Source organism: Vipera ursinii (genome assembly GCF_947247035.1).
Source record: "Vipera ursinii genome assembly, chromosome: 4".
NCBI classification, from domain to species: domain Eukaryota; kingdom Metazoa; phylum Chordata; class Lepidosauria; order Squamata; family Viperidae; genus Vipera; species Vipera ursinii.
The window spans coordinates 7,407,422-7,423,426 of record NC_139514.1 but is presented as its reverse complement, the minus strand read 5'-3'; the positions used below and the strand labels follow the sequence as shown (position 1 = coordinate 7,423,426).

The 16,005-nt window shown below is 44.0% G+C and overlaps 1 protein-coding gene across 1 annotated transcript in view; it reads left to right on the top strand.

Moving 5' to 3' along the window:
- Positions 1-16,005, top strand: part of DLG2 (discs large MAGUK scaffold protein 2) — a gene marked incomplete at both ends in the record, with an annotated part of 1,055,326 nt that overhangs the window by 895,291 nt on the left and 144,030 nt on the right. The gene's annotated exons all lie outside the window — the stretch shown is intronic.

Genomic DNA, 16,005 nt, shown 5'->3' with positions numbered 1-16,005 from the left:
CAGGAATTAAACCCAGGGAAAATACAATAATACAGGTAGCTCACACACACACACACACACACACACACACACACACACACACCGATGTACGGCTAACTTCGAGCCCAAAATTTCTGTCACTAAGTGAGACATTGGTTAAGTAGGTTTCCCCACCCCACCCCCGTTTTACAGCCTTTTTTGCCACAGATGTTAAATGAATCACTGCGGTTGTTACGTTAGTCAGACGGTCGTTAAGTGAACCCGGCTTCCCCGTTGACTTTGCTTCTCTGAAAGTTGCAAAAGGGGGGGGGGAGAGGAGAGACACTGCGACCGTCATAAATATGAGTCAGTTGTCGAGCACCTGAAATTTGATCACGTGACCGTGGAGATGCCCCAGTGGTCGTAAATGTGAAAAAGCAATCCTAAATGGCTTTTTTCAGTGCCGTTGTAACTTTGAACCGTCACTAAACCAATGGTTGTAAGTCGAGGACTACCTATATAGATTGATGACAGAGAGCTTTGAAATTTAATGGCTTTCCCATTAACTGTTCTTTTTTTACAGTAGATCAGGGGTTCCCAACCAGGGGTGCGAGACGATGTTCCAGGGGGCGCGAAAACTTGGGTTTTCAAAATTATAGAGTATGTGTAGAATTCGTCGGCATTAATTCGAACTTTCGTAAAGGGTGCGAGAATATATCAGAAGCGTTCTAGGGGTGTGGGGTGTAGAAAAGGTTGGGAACCCCTGCAGTAGATAAATGCCAGGTCGAATTGGTTGGGTCAATAGAGCTGCAAAAGTTCATAAACTCTAGATTTGTTGCGCAATGGGAGAAACGACTATTGTTGAAATACATTTATCAGTATTCAACTAGGGGAGACTGTGTGTGTGTGTGTGTGTGTGTGTGTGTGTGTGTGTGTGTTTAATGGACATTTGTTCTTGTTTGGTTTTCCTCTGTGCTTGTCTTCTTTTTCTTTTGGAATATTTTTACTTTGGGAATAAAATAATTTATTTAGAAAAAGAAAAAGGAATCAAATGGAGGTAAACCACTTGTTTTAGCAACCCTTAGAAGTTACAGTGGAAAAAAAAGTGACTCATAACCAGTCCTCATACTTATGACCATTGTGGCACTGATTTGTGTATTTGTGACATTTGCAGTATCCCAGGGTCATCAGGTGGCCATGTGCAATCTTGCCAGCTGGCTTCTGGCAAGCAAAGTCAATGGGGGAAGCCAGATCTGCTTAATGCCTGAATGATTCAGTTAACAACTGCACTGAGTCACTTAACAACCATGGCAAAAAGGATCATAAAATTGGACACAACTCATTTATTTTGGCTGTGGTTTATTCTCCCAGCTTGTTTCAATATAATTTCGGAATGTTTCGTTACCAAACTAGGTAACATCATCAGTACGGTTTTCTTGTCCTGTTCTCCTAACAACTGTTTTGCTTGGCAACCCTGGTCATAAGTTGAGGATTCCTGCAGGATAGCTTACTAGATGTAACTATGGACTGAATGCCTATGGAGATACTCAATCATCCAGGTCATGGTTGTCCCAAAGGGTGCTTTATCCCAAAGGCAACTGGACTTTTGGAGGGGTTTTTTTTTAATTCATTTCTCATCCAAGAAGTTGAACTGAAGAAGTTTCTTGGATGAGAAGCAGTGTTTTCAGAAGAAAGAGAGAAAGAAAGAGAGAAATAAAGAAAGAAGAAAGAGGGAGGGAGGGAGGGAGGGAGGGAGGGAGGGAGGGAGGGAGAGAAAGGAAGGAAGGAAGGAAGGAAGGAAGGAAGGAAGGAAGGAAGGAAGGGGGAGGGAGGGAAAGAAAAGAAAGAAAGAAATAAGAAAGGAAAGAAGAAAGAAAGAAAGAAAGAAAGAAAGAAAGAAAGAAAGAAAGAAAGAAAGAAAGAAAGAAAGAAAGAAAGAAAGAAAGCACTTTTGGGTAGCTATGGACTATTATAGGGGCAAAAAAATCAGCACCAGGGACAGCAGCTCTTTGGGTCTTTATTGCATTGCTGATGGTAGCCACTCAGCTGGAGTTGAATGAAAGGAAGGAAGGAAGGAAGGAAGGAAGGAAAGAAGGAAGGAGAGAGAGAGAGAGAGAGAGAGAAGAAAGAAAGAAAGAAAGAAAGAAAGAAAGAAAGAAAGAAAGAAAGAAAGAAAGAAAGAAAGAAAGAGCACTTTTGGGTAGCTATGGACTATTATAGGGGCAAAAAAATCAGCACCAGGGACAGCAGCTCTTTGGGTCTTTATTGCATTGCTGATGGTAGCCACTCAGCTGGAGTTGAATGAAAGGAAGGAAGGAAGGAAGGAAGGAAAGAAGGAAGGAGAGAGAGAGAGAGAGAGAGAGAAAGAAAGAAAGAAAGAAAGAAAGAAAGAAAGAAAGAAAGAAAGAAAGAAAGAGCACTTTTGGGTAGCTATGGACTATTATAGGGGCAAAAAAATCAGCACCAGGGACAGCAGCTCTTTGGGTCTTTATTACATTGCTGATGGTAGCCACTCAGCTGGAGTTGAATGAAAGAAGAATGGAAAGAAGGAAGGAAGGAAGGAAGGAGAAAGAGAGAGAGAGAGAGAAAGAAAGAAAGAAAGAAAGAAAGAAAGAAAGAAAGAAAGAAAGAAAGAAAGAAAGAAAGAAAGAGCACTTTTGGGTAGCTATGGACTATTATAGGGGCAAAAAAATCAGCACCAGGGAGAGCAGCTCTTTGGGTCTTTATTGCATTGCTGATGGTAGCCACTCAGCTGGAGTTGAGTGAAAGAAGAAAGGAAAGAAGGAAGGAAGGAAGGAGAGAGAGAGAGAGAGAGAAAGAAAGAAAGAAAGAAAGAAAGAAAGAAAGAAAGAAAGAAAGAAAGAAAGAAAAAGAAAGAGCACTTTTGGGTAGCTATGGACTATTATAAGGGCAACAAAATCAGCACCAAGGACAGCAACTCTTTGGGTCTTTATTGCATTGCTGATGGTGGCCACTCAGCTGGAGTTGACGCTAATGAAAAACTCTGGAAACTGGGTCCACTATAATTTGCATTAAATATCTGACAGTGGAGGTGAAGCTTTGAACCATGTATGAAAACTAAACTCCCAAGTTATTCAACACGGACTATGAAGCTCTTGGAATGCTTCTGCAAGTGGCGATGGGATGTCCTACTTGCCACCCCAAAGGGCTGGTTTTTCCAAGAATTTGCATTTCCTTGCCTACATATGTTATCCACTTGCCTTTATTTTCTTTGTTTCAACAAGTTTCTCATTTGCCTCTGCAAAAAATGTGCGGGGGAAAGGTTACACGGGCACCTGGGTTGCTGGCCAAGTTCTCACAAAGCCAACTGTGAAAGATAATACAAGGAGTCCTCGAATTTTTTACAGTTCATTTAGTAACTGTTCAAAGTTACGGCAGCACTGAAAAAAAGCGACTTACGTCCGTTTTTTCACACAACCTTTGCAGCATCTCCATGATCATTTGGGGGAAAGATTTTGGAGGATGAGAATGGAACTGGGTAACACCGAGGATATCTCATTTCTGACCTCATTTCCACCTTAGAAACATTCCTCTGTCGAAACTTTCTAAATAGCTCCAAGTAGCGTTGCCGAAACCTAATGTCAAATTTTGAAGCTGGGTTTTCAGTTTCTTTGCGGACAGGGTGGAGGCAGAAATCGCTGCTCCAATTTCCATCCTTATTTTGAAGAACACAAAACAAAACGACACAGATCAGCCATTGGGTTGCTACTTTTGGATCCTCTGATCTTCTGTGATCCATGTTGGGGGGGGGGGTTTCCTGCTCCCCTTGCAACAGCAGCATTTAAAAAAAAGACTTCAATGACTCAGGAATTCTGGGAGTTGAAGTCCATGAGTCATAAAAGAGCCGAGGTTGCCTACCCCTGGGCTTGGGCTTCAAGATCCCTCCCAACTCTGTTATTCTCATTCTGTTTGTATTCTGTAATGTTAGAATTCTCTGCTTTGTACTTGCTTTCTTATTTAATACAGGATTCTAGTTTCACAGGCTACGGTAACCCGCTGTTGTCTTTAGCGATTACCTGCCTTGTGGTTTGTTGATAGCAGTAAGACAGTATGTTTACATTTGTTCCTCCCTAGCAATACCAAGATATTCTTTCCTTTGTGTACAGGAGATAAAAAAAACTCAAGGGGGCAGGGGGGGTTCAATCCATCCACTAAACTTTCAGTTGAAAATGTCAGCAGGCATCACGTTACTAGTGTCTCAGGGAATAAGTCACAAAAGGATCCAAACCTTTGAATAACTTTGACTTGTGTAAAGACGTAAATCATCAAGTGCCAACGAGCAAGGAAAATTACTTAGGATATGGAGCGGTTGAACCTGCTGATGTGTCACAAACGTCTTAAAAGCATGGACCATGGTGCGAAGCCTTTTATTTCAGAAGGGGACTGGGTGCCACAGAATCTCTCACTGTCTGTGATTTATATGTAGGTATCGTGAAGTACAGTAATTACAGTTTTAATTGATAGGACCACCTTCGGTCAAAGCCATCTCTCAGTGGGGTTTTATTCGTATAACATAAAACATACGAAGCTCAGGAATTCTGGGAGTTGAAGTCCACGAGTCATAAAAGAGCCGAGGTTGCCGACCCCTGGGCTAGTCTAAAGAAAAGAAGAATTAGGGGTGACATGATAAGCAGTGTTCCAGTATTTGAGGGGCTGTCACAAAGAAGAGGGGGTCAAATTATTCTCCAAAGCACCAGAGGGCAGGACAAGAAACAATGGTTGGAAACTCATCAAGGAGAGAAGCAACCTGGAATTAAGGAGAAACTTCCTAACAGTGAGGACCAATTAACCAGTGGAACAGCTTGCCTCCAGAAATCGTGGGCGCTTCATCACTTTAAGAAAAGACTAGACTAGACAATCACTTGTCTGAAATGATACAGGGTCTCCTGCTTGAGCAATGGGTGGACTGGAAAGACCTACAAGGTCCCTTCCAACTCTGTTATTCTAGTCTAGTCTAGTCTAGTCTAGTCTAGTCTAGTCTAGTCTAGTCTAGTCTAGTCTAGTCTAGTCTAGTCTAACCAGTCCAGATCTAAAGCAAACAAAATTAACAGAAAAGGATGTTGTGTAACATGGGAAAACACATATCACAGCCGAAACAAGCCATGATCGTGAGCTGAACTGGAGTTTTGAGGAAAAGCCAAGTCACTAAGGGCTTGTGTCAGGCCCTAAGAACCAAGCACAACATGGAATTACTTAAGAGTAGTTTCTTTCTTCACTTATAGACAGAATCTTGCCAGGTCAAAAGCAACTAGTTGCCTAACTAGATATGCTCTGAGAATAGCTCGGAAGAGTAGCAGAGCTGGAAAGGGACCTTGGAGGCCTTCTAGACCAACCCCCTGCTCAAGCAGAAGATCCTATACCATCCCAATCAAATAGGTGTCCAATCTCTTCTTGAAAACCTCTAGTGATGGAGCACCCACAACTTCTGGAGGCAGGTCATTCCACTGATTAATTGTTCTCATGACAGGAAGTTTCTCCTTAATTCTAGGCTGGATCTCTCTTTGATACATTTCCATCCATTACTTTTTGTTTTGCCCTCAGGGGCTTGGAAGAGAAGCCTTACATTAATTAATAGGGGGGGGGGTGTCCCAGCAGGAGCATTGTGACAAGTTGGTGGGTACAAATCTTATGGTCATAGCTGCCGTCTTGACTGTTTTGATACTTCTCAGTTGGCCCTGGTTCCAAAAATTATCACAGCTTCCATTTTGGATCTCCTTATGGATCCTCCTGAGAGCCAATTTGGTGTAGTGGTTAAGGCACCAGGCTAGAAAATGGGAGATGGTGAATTATAGTCCCATCTTAGGCACAAAGCCAGTTGGATGACCATGGGCCAGTCTCTTTCCCTCGACCCTAGGAAGGAGACAATGGCAAAGTACCCCTGAAAAAATCTTTCCAAGAAAACTGCAGGGACTTATCCAGACCGTCTCCGAAAATCAGACACAATTGAATGGGGGGGGGGGGGGGGAAAGGATGCTCAAAATTTTCATCCACTGTCACAGGTGTTCCTTGTATAAAAGAAAAGAAGCTGATTTTATTCACTTTAAAGTTCTCCCTTGGTGACTAAATCCCGCACTAGAGTCCTTACGTGAAGCTGTCATGTCTCATTGCTGAGGAACGGAGTTATATTTGATGTAATACCAAATTATTCAACTCCCCACCAGGACCAATTTTTTTTAAAAAAAAAAAGTTAAATGGGCTGCTGGCTATGGCTCAAAAAACTTCTCCAGACAATTGTTTAAAGTTTTATGGGTAATAACTTAAGAATAAACATGTCCTAGATCCATCAGTATAAATCCTTCTCTTTCCACTCCAGTGAACACCCTGCTAAGGCCTCCGTTGCAACTTGATCCAAAGTGCTTGATTGCAAAGGAGAGAGATAGCGGTCATTGGCGTTTCTGATAAATTGTTTAAGATGGGTGGCTCTACAGATGGTATAAATAAATAATTTCAGCTTTGAATGACAGGCTGAATTCCAACCGGGACAGAGGTTGCACCCGCTTCTGTTTCCCCTGGATAGATAGATAGATAGATAGATAGATAGATAGATAGATAGATAGATAGATAGATAGATAGATAGATAGATATGAGATAGAGATAGAGATAGAGATAGAGATAGAGATAGAGATATGAAATTCAAATATTTTGGCCACCTAATGAGAAGGAAGGACTCACTGGAGAAGAGCCTAATGCTGGGAAAGGTTGAGGGCAAGAGAAGAAGGGGACGACAGAGAATGAGGTGGCTGGATGGAGTCACTGAAGCAGTAGGTGTGAGCTTAAATGGACTCCAGAAGATGGTAGAGGACAGGAAGGCCTGGAGGAACATTGTCCACACCAGCCTGAAGATGACGAGTGGGACTTTTTAAGTGATTTTTTAAGTGATATTTTTCAAAGGATAAATGAAACAACTGAATAAAAGGAGCAGGTGAGGAGGATCATTCTTTTCTCCATTGATTGAGAGTATTACCACAAGGAAGGAAGGGGGAGGGAGGGAGGAAGAAAGGAAGGAGGGAGCGAGGGAGGGGAAGGCAAAAGGAAAAGGAAGGGGGAGAGGAAGGAAGGAAGGGGGAGGGAGGGAGGAGGAGAAAGGAAGGAGAGAGGGAGGGGAAGGGCAAAAGGAAAAGGAAGGGAGAGAGGAAGGAAAGAAGGAAGGAAGGAAGGAGGAGAAAGGAAGGGGGAGGGAGGGAGGGACGAAGAAAGGGAGGAAGGAGTAAGGGAGGGAGGGAGGGGAAGGGCAAAAGGAAAAGGAAGGGAGAGAGGAAGGAAGGAAGGGGGAGGGAGGGAGGAAGAAAGGAAGGAGGGAGGAAGGCAGGGAGGGAGGGAGGGGAAGGGCAAAAGGAAAAGGAAGGGAGAGAGGAAGGAAAGAAGGAAGGAAGGAGAAGGAGGAAGGAAGGGGAGGGAGGGAGGGAAGGACAAAGAAAGGGAGGAAGAAGGAAGGGAGGGAGGGAGGGGAAGAGCAAAAGGAAAAGGAAGGGAGAGAGGAAGGCAGGAAGGAAGGAAGGAAGGAGAAGGGAGGAAGGAAGGGGAGGGAGGGAGGGAAGGACAAAGAAAGGGAGGAAGAAGGAAGGGAGGGAGGAGGAGGGGAAGAGCAAAAGGAAAAGGAAGGGAGAGAGGAAGGAAGGAAGGAAGGAAGGAAGGAAGGAAGGAAATCTTTTCCCACAAAGAACTTGAACAATTATGGCTTCAGAGAACTGAAATTCAAGATCAGTGGTAGGACTTTGAACCAAGAAGGTGGAACTGCACGTCAGCTGCCTTCTTCCTCTCGACAGCAAGTAAGAAATCCTGTCCTTGGAATGTCCCAAAGGAAGAGCCGGCGCGGGAACAGAATTGACTTCAACCACCTGGCTGATCTAAACGAACCACCACCACGTAACATAACTAAAGGTTTTTTGTTTGTTTGTTTCTTTTAATTACTCTGCCAGAGACTGTAAAAAAGCAAACATCACCAGCATAGTGAAGAGGGAGTGACTGCATGAAACCGTCAGCAGAAGTTTTAGTACCTTTTGTGGAATTCACAGCGACAACTCAAGATGTTGGGACACGACTACTTCGTATTTCTGGCAATACTATTACCCAAAAAAAACAAAAAAAAGGAACTATTAGAGCGTAGGGATTTTCTCACTAAAATTAGGGCATCCGGGGCGATACGGGATGTGAAATCATTTGCCTTTTGGATTGCAGAACATATTAAATCTGTATACAGATAGTCCTTGACTTACGACCACAATTGAGCCCCAGATTTTGTGTTGCTAAGCGAGACATTTGTTAAGTGAATTCTGTCATGTTTTGCAACCTTCCTTGCCAAAGCTGGTAAGTGAATCACTGCAACCGTCATAAATATGAATCGGTTGCCCCAGTGTCTGAATTTTGATCATGTGACCCCGGGGATGTTGCAAATGGTCCTAAGTGTGAAAAATGGTGATAGGTGACTTTTTCCAGCGCCGTTGCAACCTTGTTGTAAGTCAAGGGCTATCTGCGACATGCTGCGTCCGTTCAATCCCTTTGAATGAAAAAAAAAGAGAGAGAAAGATTAATTTGACATAAAGGGCAGTTAATATTTTATGTTGCCTCCGTATTGTTCTGTTGCTCAGTGTGTGATTTTCAGCTTGTCAGAAATTCATAGGGAGCCTTAAATTGGCTTCTTGCTGTTTACGAGGCTACTCTCAAGGTGATTGGCTGAAGGTGTGCCAGTCTTTCGCAAACAATTTATAATATCTAAGAAATAAATGAGTGGAACATGGGCAGAGTTTTGATTTACTGTTTCGTCCACCAGACTGAGAGTGCAATTAAGCTACGTGTGTGTTCCCAAGGCAACATGCAAGACTTTTGGAAAGAGTACCTAATTCTAGCAGGATTGAGACCACAAAGATTCTAGAAGAAGCAAAGCAAAAAAATAGCCCACAACAGATAATTAAGAGGGGGAGGAAAAACCCTAAATTTAGCAGAGACCAGCAAGAATGATCAGGGATTAAAAAAAAAACCAAAAAAACCACCAGAATTAGGAAGTGGAAATAACAAGAATTCGTTGCCTGAAAAACAAAAAGTAATTTCAGATATTTTGGGTGCTGATTAAAAGGATTAGCCCTGCGAGGTAGTCCAGACAAGAAGCACAATCAGGTGTATTAAACTCTAAAGGAGAAAAGTTCTCCATCTTGTGGAGAGGAGGAGGAGGAGGAGGATGACAACTGTGGGGTCCTGGGTGCTCTCTGAGCTTCGTTGTTGTTGGTTTTTTTTAAGAACAAATTTTAATTATATTTAGAAACTTTGGACATGGTGTTATCGGTCTAACATGCCTTCTTGTCTTACATTATTTTTTGTGTGTTATATACATTTTATATACATAAAAAAAGCCCTGCTTTTACTGTCCTGAAACCTAGGCAGGGTCCTAGTCCTTCTGAGTTACTTTTGCCACCTCTCCTCCTTCAGACTCAAATATCATTTTTCAAACTATTATTCAATCTACAGCTCTTCTTCCTAACTCCCAGGGTTATTCTTACATACTATTATTACCCGAAGCCCTAATATCAGGGCTTTAATTTTTCTCCACACAAAAAAAAACTGTGTGAAGCAGGAGCCTTAGAAAGAATGACTGGACCAAGTTCATACAGAAATAGCAGACAAGACTTCCAAGGGAGGACATGGTGAGCTGAATGTCCTCCAAGGATTGCGGACAGCGTTGTGGCAGAGATAGGCCACCAAAAGGCAAATTCTGACTGCTTCTCATCTCTGTGGGGAAAAAGGAGAGGATTACTTTAAAAGCTAATGTTGAAAGAAAAATCTTCATCAGGGTCCAGTCCAAGCCGGGAATAAACAAACATGGAGGCTGCTTTAGAAAGAAGGTTGCAGTTTATTGAAGAGGAGAGCCAGACAGAAAGATGCCTCTGGAAAAAATTGATCACATGTAGTAGGGAGTGGTGGGTTTTTATACCTTCTTGGGCTTTTGTTTGGAGTTGTTCCTGTGGCATGAACTTTGACCTGAGTCTCAGCCTGCCTTTCTGTTATTCTGATGGTGGTGGGTTAATCCTATTATGTCCCAAAGGTCATATCCTGCTTCCCTGGGGATGTGGCTGATGGGTGTTGGATTTTTTTTGGTGTGAGGGATTGTTGATTCTAGAGATCTTTGTCTTTCTAATCCCAGCTTCCTGACTCCAATCTTTCTGACAAGATTACCACATCTGCATTTCTGTAGACCTGGTTTCTGTTTGGGGCAGAGAGACTTGGGGGGAAGGGGGTTCTGCTTTTAAGATCCTTTGGGGAAATATAATATTCTGATTTTTAGTATTCCCCAAAAATATTTCTTTCTCTGGGAGAGGCTTACTTCCCACACTAAGCTACGAACAGGGATGGGTTGAGTTCATTCATGGAGAACAGCTCCATTGAAGGCTGACAGTGTTAAAACCTAAAGGTTGCTTCTGGATTGGAGACAATCTCCAAATGATGGTTACCAGGGAAGAGGATCAGGAGAGTTGTGTCTCTGCTCCTAGCTGGGAGGACTAAAAAGCACTTAGCTCGGTGTTTCTCAATCCTGGACAACTTGAAGATGCGTGGACTTCAACTCCCAGAATTCCCCAGCCAGACTTCAACTCCCAGACTGAAAAACAACCGACTTAGCTGGCTGTTGTGGGAAACAAATTATGGGACTGAGGCAATCTTTGGTTTAATCCGACAGGCTCTTTTCAATGCTCTTAAGTGCTTTCCTCCCATCCACAGAAGCACGGTGAAGAGAAGGGACCACATTTCCAAGCTTTGCTGTGCAGATTTGGCTGCTAAGCTACGGATCCCTGGTAGATTGCAGGAGATCTGTCAGAGCAAGTAGGATGTCTTTCGGAGCAGGCACAGGAAATGCCTTCTGAAGAACATTTTGCTGCATGAGCAACACAGCAGAAGCCAACTGGATCTTGTCTGTCTCTTCTTCCAACTGAAAATCGGAATGTCCTCCAAGATGGAGCAAGTGGACCCAGGAACATGCAAAACTTGCATTGCGGTAGGGTAGGAGCAGTGCTGTTGTGATTCAGGGTCAGCCTGTGGGTTCGGCAGTTGGGTCAGACGACTCAGAGGAGGAGGAGGGGGGTGTTGAAGACCTTGCTGAGGGGGTTGAAGATCTTGCTGATGAGAGCCCTCAGGCAGGACCCTCCCACTTGGTCACCACGGAGACCCAGCTGTGTGAGCCTGACAGCGTGGATGAAGATGACCCACAGCTGGCCCTGTTCAAGGACGCCCGACGCAGGAGGCAGTCAATTAGGAGTAAACAGAGGAAGGCAATGGGGCTCCTCGGAAGGAGGCAGAGAGAAGCCATGCCCTGAACTCTATATAAGGGGAATGTCTGGGAGGGCTGGTTTGCTGAAGGCAACCGCTCGGATAGTTCCTGTTTCTTAAAGCTCCTGTTTCTTGGTTTGTCTTGTTCCGTTTGTTTTTGTAGTAATAAATTTGGCAGGCGTAATTCCAGCCTCTTGCCTTCTTGTAAAAGGGGTTGTCCCTGCCTTTTCTGCAGGGCCGGTAGCAGGCTGGTACAGAACACAGTGCTTTTTTTTTTTTTTGTAAAAGAAAAAGGTGCCGGAACTCACACGTGTCATACAACCCGCCTTGCCTACTCTACAAGGTTTCATCCAAAAAAGGTGCCGGGACTCCGTTCTGAGCGTTCTATGACAAAAAAAGCCCTGGGTAGGAGTAAGAAGCACAAGAGACAGTGCCCACAACCTTCTCATGCACAGGAAGCTGTGTTCTGCTTTGTATGCTGCAATGCAGCACCTCTGCAGGAAGAAAACACCCAATCCACCAAATATGACAGCTTGCAAACGAACACCCTGCTTAACAAAATCTGCAAAGGAAATCTAAGTCCTTTGTTGCCCCCTGTGAACTACCCTGGTGTCATGCTGATTCTTTCTCCATCCTGGCAGTCGCCTTGCAGTTTTGAGGGACAGCAGGCGTGATGGTGCTGTGAGCGCAAGAACATTTGCAAGACCAAGGCAAATTGAAGGTAAGGATGTCACAAGAGATTAATTGCTTTTGTGGGTGTGGGTGTGTGGGCGTGTTAGGAACAAGAAGTGAAAATACACATTTGAAAGTCTCCAGCCATCAACGTGGATCACTTCAGACTATAACTTTGAGAGGGCAAAATGATATGAGATAATATGAGATACAGTTTGGTGAACAGGGGTAAGACCTATTCTCCAAATCGCCTGAAGGCAGGACAAGAAGCAACGGATGGAGACTAACCAAGGAGAGAAGCAACCTAGAACTAAGGAGAAACTTCCTGACAGTTAGAACAATTAACCAGTGGAACAACCTGCCTCCAGAGGTGGTGAATGCTCCAACACTGGAGGTTTTTAAGAAGAGACTGGACAGCCATTGGTCTGAAATGGTGTAGCGTTTCCTGCCTGAGCAGGGGGTTGGACTAGAAGACCTCCAAGGTCCCTTCCAACTCTGTTGTTCTGTTAGCTGCCAGGAGACTCTGAGTTCTAATCCTGCTTAGGCATGAAAGACATGTGGGTGACTTTCAGCCAGTCACTCTCTCAAACCAATCTACCTCACAGGATTGTTGCTGTGGGGAAATTAGGAGGAGGAAGGAGCACTAGGTATATTCACCTTGAATTTTGATAGATAGATAGATAGATAGATAGATAGATAGATAGATAGATAGATAGATAAAAATTGCTAATAAATAAATAAATAAATGGCACGCTCTTTCACCCAAGGCCAGGAGATTTGCCATGATGACTCCATCTTAGGACCCTTTTCTTGATCTTCTAGGACACGCGTCTTCAAACTTGGCCCTTTCATGGCTTGTGGACTTCAACTCCCAGAATTATCTCTACTTGAGGTAATGATAACATTTCTTGGCAATTATGGGGTTCATACCTTACATTATGCGCTCTAACCCCACTTGCTGTGAACTGATCAGGAGGTACACCTTTATTGCTACATTGAGACCTCCTCAGGATCACCTGTTCTTGTGTTTCTGTCACTTCTCTCTTTACTTCAAGTCTATCCTCACCTATCCCTGTTATCTCTGACCTGCTATCCTGTCTTTCCTTCACTGGGTTTCGTGTAGCCTCTTTCTCCTGAGAAGTAACGCTACTTGTTGGCATGAACACCTCAGTGTTAGCAAATGGAGCTGCTTTTGCATGCGTGCTCGCCTACTGCTTGCACGGAACCATCCCGTCTACACACACACACACACACACACACATGTGCGCATACCAGTCCACAAAGCCGGAAAGGTTGTGGCTGACTGTTCTAGCCTCTAACTCATCTAGCACTAGCTTTGTGTCCTTTGAGATTGTGATTATTGTACACTCAAAACCGCCATCCATTTATCTACACTCAAAGCCTTCAAAATATTGATTACCTCAGGGCCCATGAGACAAATCTCTATGCCTCTCCACTACTTTGTAAGTTGACATGGGATCATTTATGAATGCTTTCTAGAGGTTAGCATTCATCCGATCATTAATGCTTCTAGTGGTTGTAAAAGCTATCCCCATGTTTTACCATCTTAGGGCTGCGAACACCATGTCAAATGCATCATCATCATCATCATCATTGTGTTGGAAGGGACCTTGGAGGTCTTCTAGTTCAACCTCAGTGCTCAAGCAGAAGATCCCTGTACCATTTGAGACAAATGGTTGTCCAGTCTCTTCTTAAAGACTTCCAGTGTTGGAGCACTCACAACTTCTGGAGGCAGGTCGTTCCACTGATTAATTGTTCTCACTGCCAGGGAATTTCTCCTTACTTCTAGGTTGTTCTCTCCTTGATTAGTTTCTATCCGTTGCTTCTTGTCCTGCCTTCAGGTGCTTTGGAGAATAGCTTGACTCCCTCTTCTTTGTGGCAGCCCCTGAGAGATTGAAACACTGCTATCATGTCACCCTTAGTCCTTCTCTTCATTAAACTAGACATACCCAATTCCAGCAACCTTTCCTTATATGTTTTAGTCTCCAGTCCCCTAAAATCATCTTTGTTGCTTTTCTAAATGTTGCACCGTTTCCCCAATCTTTTAAGCCTGTATTTCTCCCAAAACAAAGGCAGATGAGGTTAATCTGGCAGAACATGTTTGTGACAAACACATGCTGGTTCTCGTTAATTGTTGCCAAAGGAACCACATGCTGTTTAGTCATCTGTTTGAGGACCTGGCTCAGGATAGGTGTTAAGTTTGTAATATCCGAGGCTCTCCTTTCTCTTTTTGGAAGAATAAGAAGAATAACAGAGTTGGAAGGGACCTTGGAGGTGTTCTAGACCAGCCCCCTGCTCAGGCAGGAAACCCTATACCATTTCAGAGAAAAATAAGAGGCAAAATTTCCTTTTACCCAGTGGTCAAAAACCTCAGCAAGTTCTCTAAGAATTATCAAGGGTTCCAGTACAAAACACTATGATTGCCTTTGCTAGTTCCTTCAGTACTAAAACTCTCTTTTTACAGCCCTGTAATCCCTTAATTCTAGGTAGAGTCAGGCCGACAGAATGGAGCTGAGCGTTTACAATGGGAGGTATTCACCTAGCCCTGGATAAAGGGAGGGGGGTTGAGTTCATGCTTGACTAGAGCTAGTCCTCAGCTTACAACTGTTTGTTTAGTGACCGTTCAAAGTTGCAAGGACGCTGAAAAAAGTGACTGAGGACCGTTTTCACACTTACCACCAGTGCAACATCCCCATGGTCACATGATCAAAATTCGGATGCTGGGCAACTGGCATGTACTTATGACAGTTGCAACATCCCAGTGTTGTGATTCAGCGTCAGCCTGTGATACCAGCAGCTGAATCTGATGATTCTGAAGAGGAGGAGGAGGAGGGGTTTGGAGAGCCTTTGGTGTCAGAGGGAGGCTCTGATGCACTGCAGGACTCTCAGGCTGGCCCCTCCTGTCATGTTCCTCATCAGACTCAGCCGTGTGAGCACTAGGTATTGGACGTAGATGATTCACAGCTGGATCTATTCAGGGACGCTAGGAGCAGGAGGCAATCCAGCAGAGTAGAACAGAGAAAGGCAATGAGGCAACTCGGTGAGGAGAAGGCAGTGAGAAGCCATGCCTTGGGACTGCTGATAAAAGGGGAAGGTGTGGGAGGTGCTGGTTGCTGAAGGCAACCATTTGAAGATCTTATGCTAGAGTCCTGGTCTGTTATTCTTGTTTAACTCTTGTTTGCACTTTTGGTTTAACTCTTGTTTGAACTTTTGATTTCTTTGCAAATAAATTTGGTTGGGTTTTTCCAGCCTGTTGACTATAAAAAGGGGTTGTCCCTGACATTCAAACAGGGCCAGACGTAGGCTGGAACAGAACACCCAGGATCATGAGATCCCCTTTTGTGACCTTCTGACAAGCAAAAAAAAGTCAGTGAGAAAGCCACAAGCCACTTAACAGCCATATTACTAACTTAACAACTGCAGTGATTCACTTAGCAGCAGTGGCAGGAAAGGGGCAAAATCCACCCAACACCTGTCTCAGTTAGCAATGGAAATTTTGGACTCTGTTGGGGCTGTAAGTCAAGAGCTTTCTATAACATAAAGTTTGTAACCACCTCATCACAAGACCCACTCCTGAAGCCCTTATAAACAGAAGAACACGGACACGGACGTCCCCTCAGCTCCGCTGAAGACGTTAGCTAGCCTGGTAACGAAATGTTCGGAAGCCAACCCATGAGCTCAGAGGACGAACCTTCACCCTCATCTTACACCGGAGCTACAGATATTCGCCACTCTGGCAAACATAACGCCTTTCCAGTAGCACTACCTTCATAGACGGTTGTTCACTTGCAGGATCCTAGCCACTCTTCTTAGACTGAGATCCTAACTAGAAGGATTAATGAGAATAAGACTTGTACTCTAGGTTGTTCGACCTCTGGTCTAGAGCTCAGAACCATTGGAGATGAGTTCAGCATCTCTTCTGGCGGTGCCAACCATCCCAGTCCCAAAAGGTGCTTTTTGTTCAGCAGGCAACTGGACTTTCTTGTGTTTCTTTTGAAGATGTTTCGCTTCTCATCCAAGAAGCTTCTTCCGCTTCTGACTGGTGGGTGGGGAATGGAAGGATTTATACTCCTTGCAGAC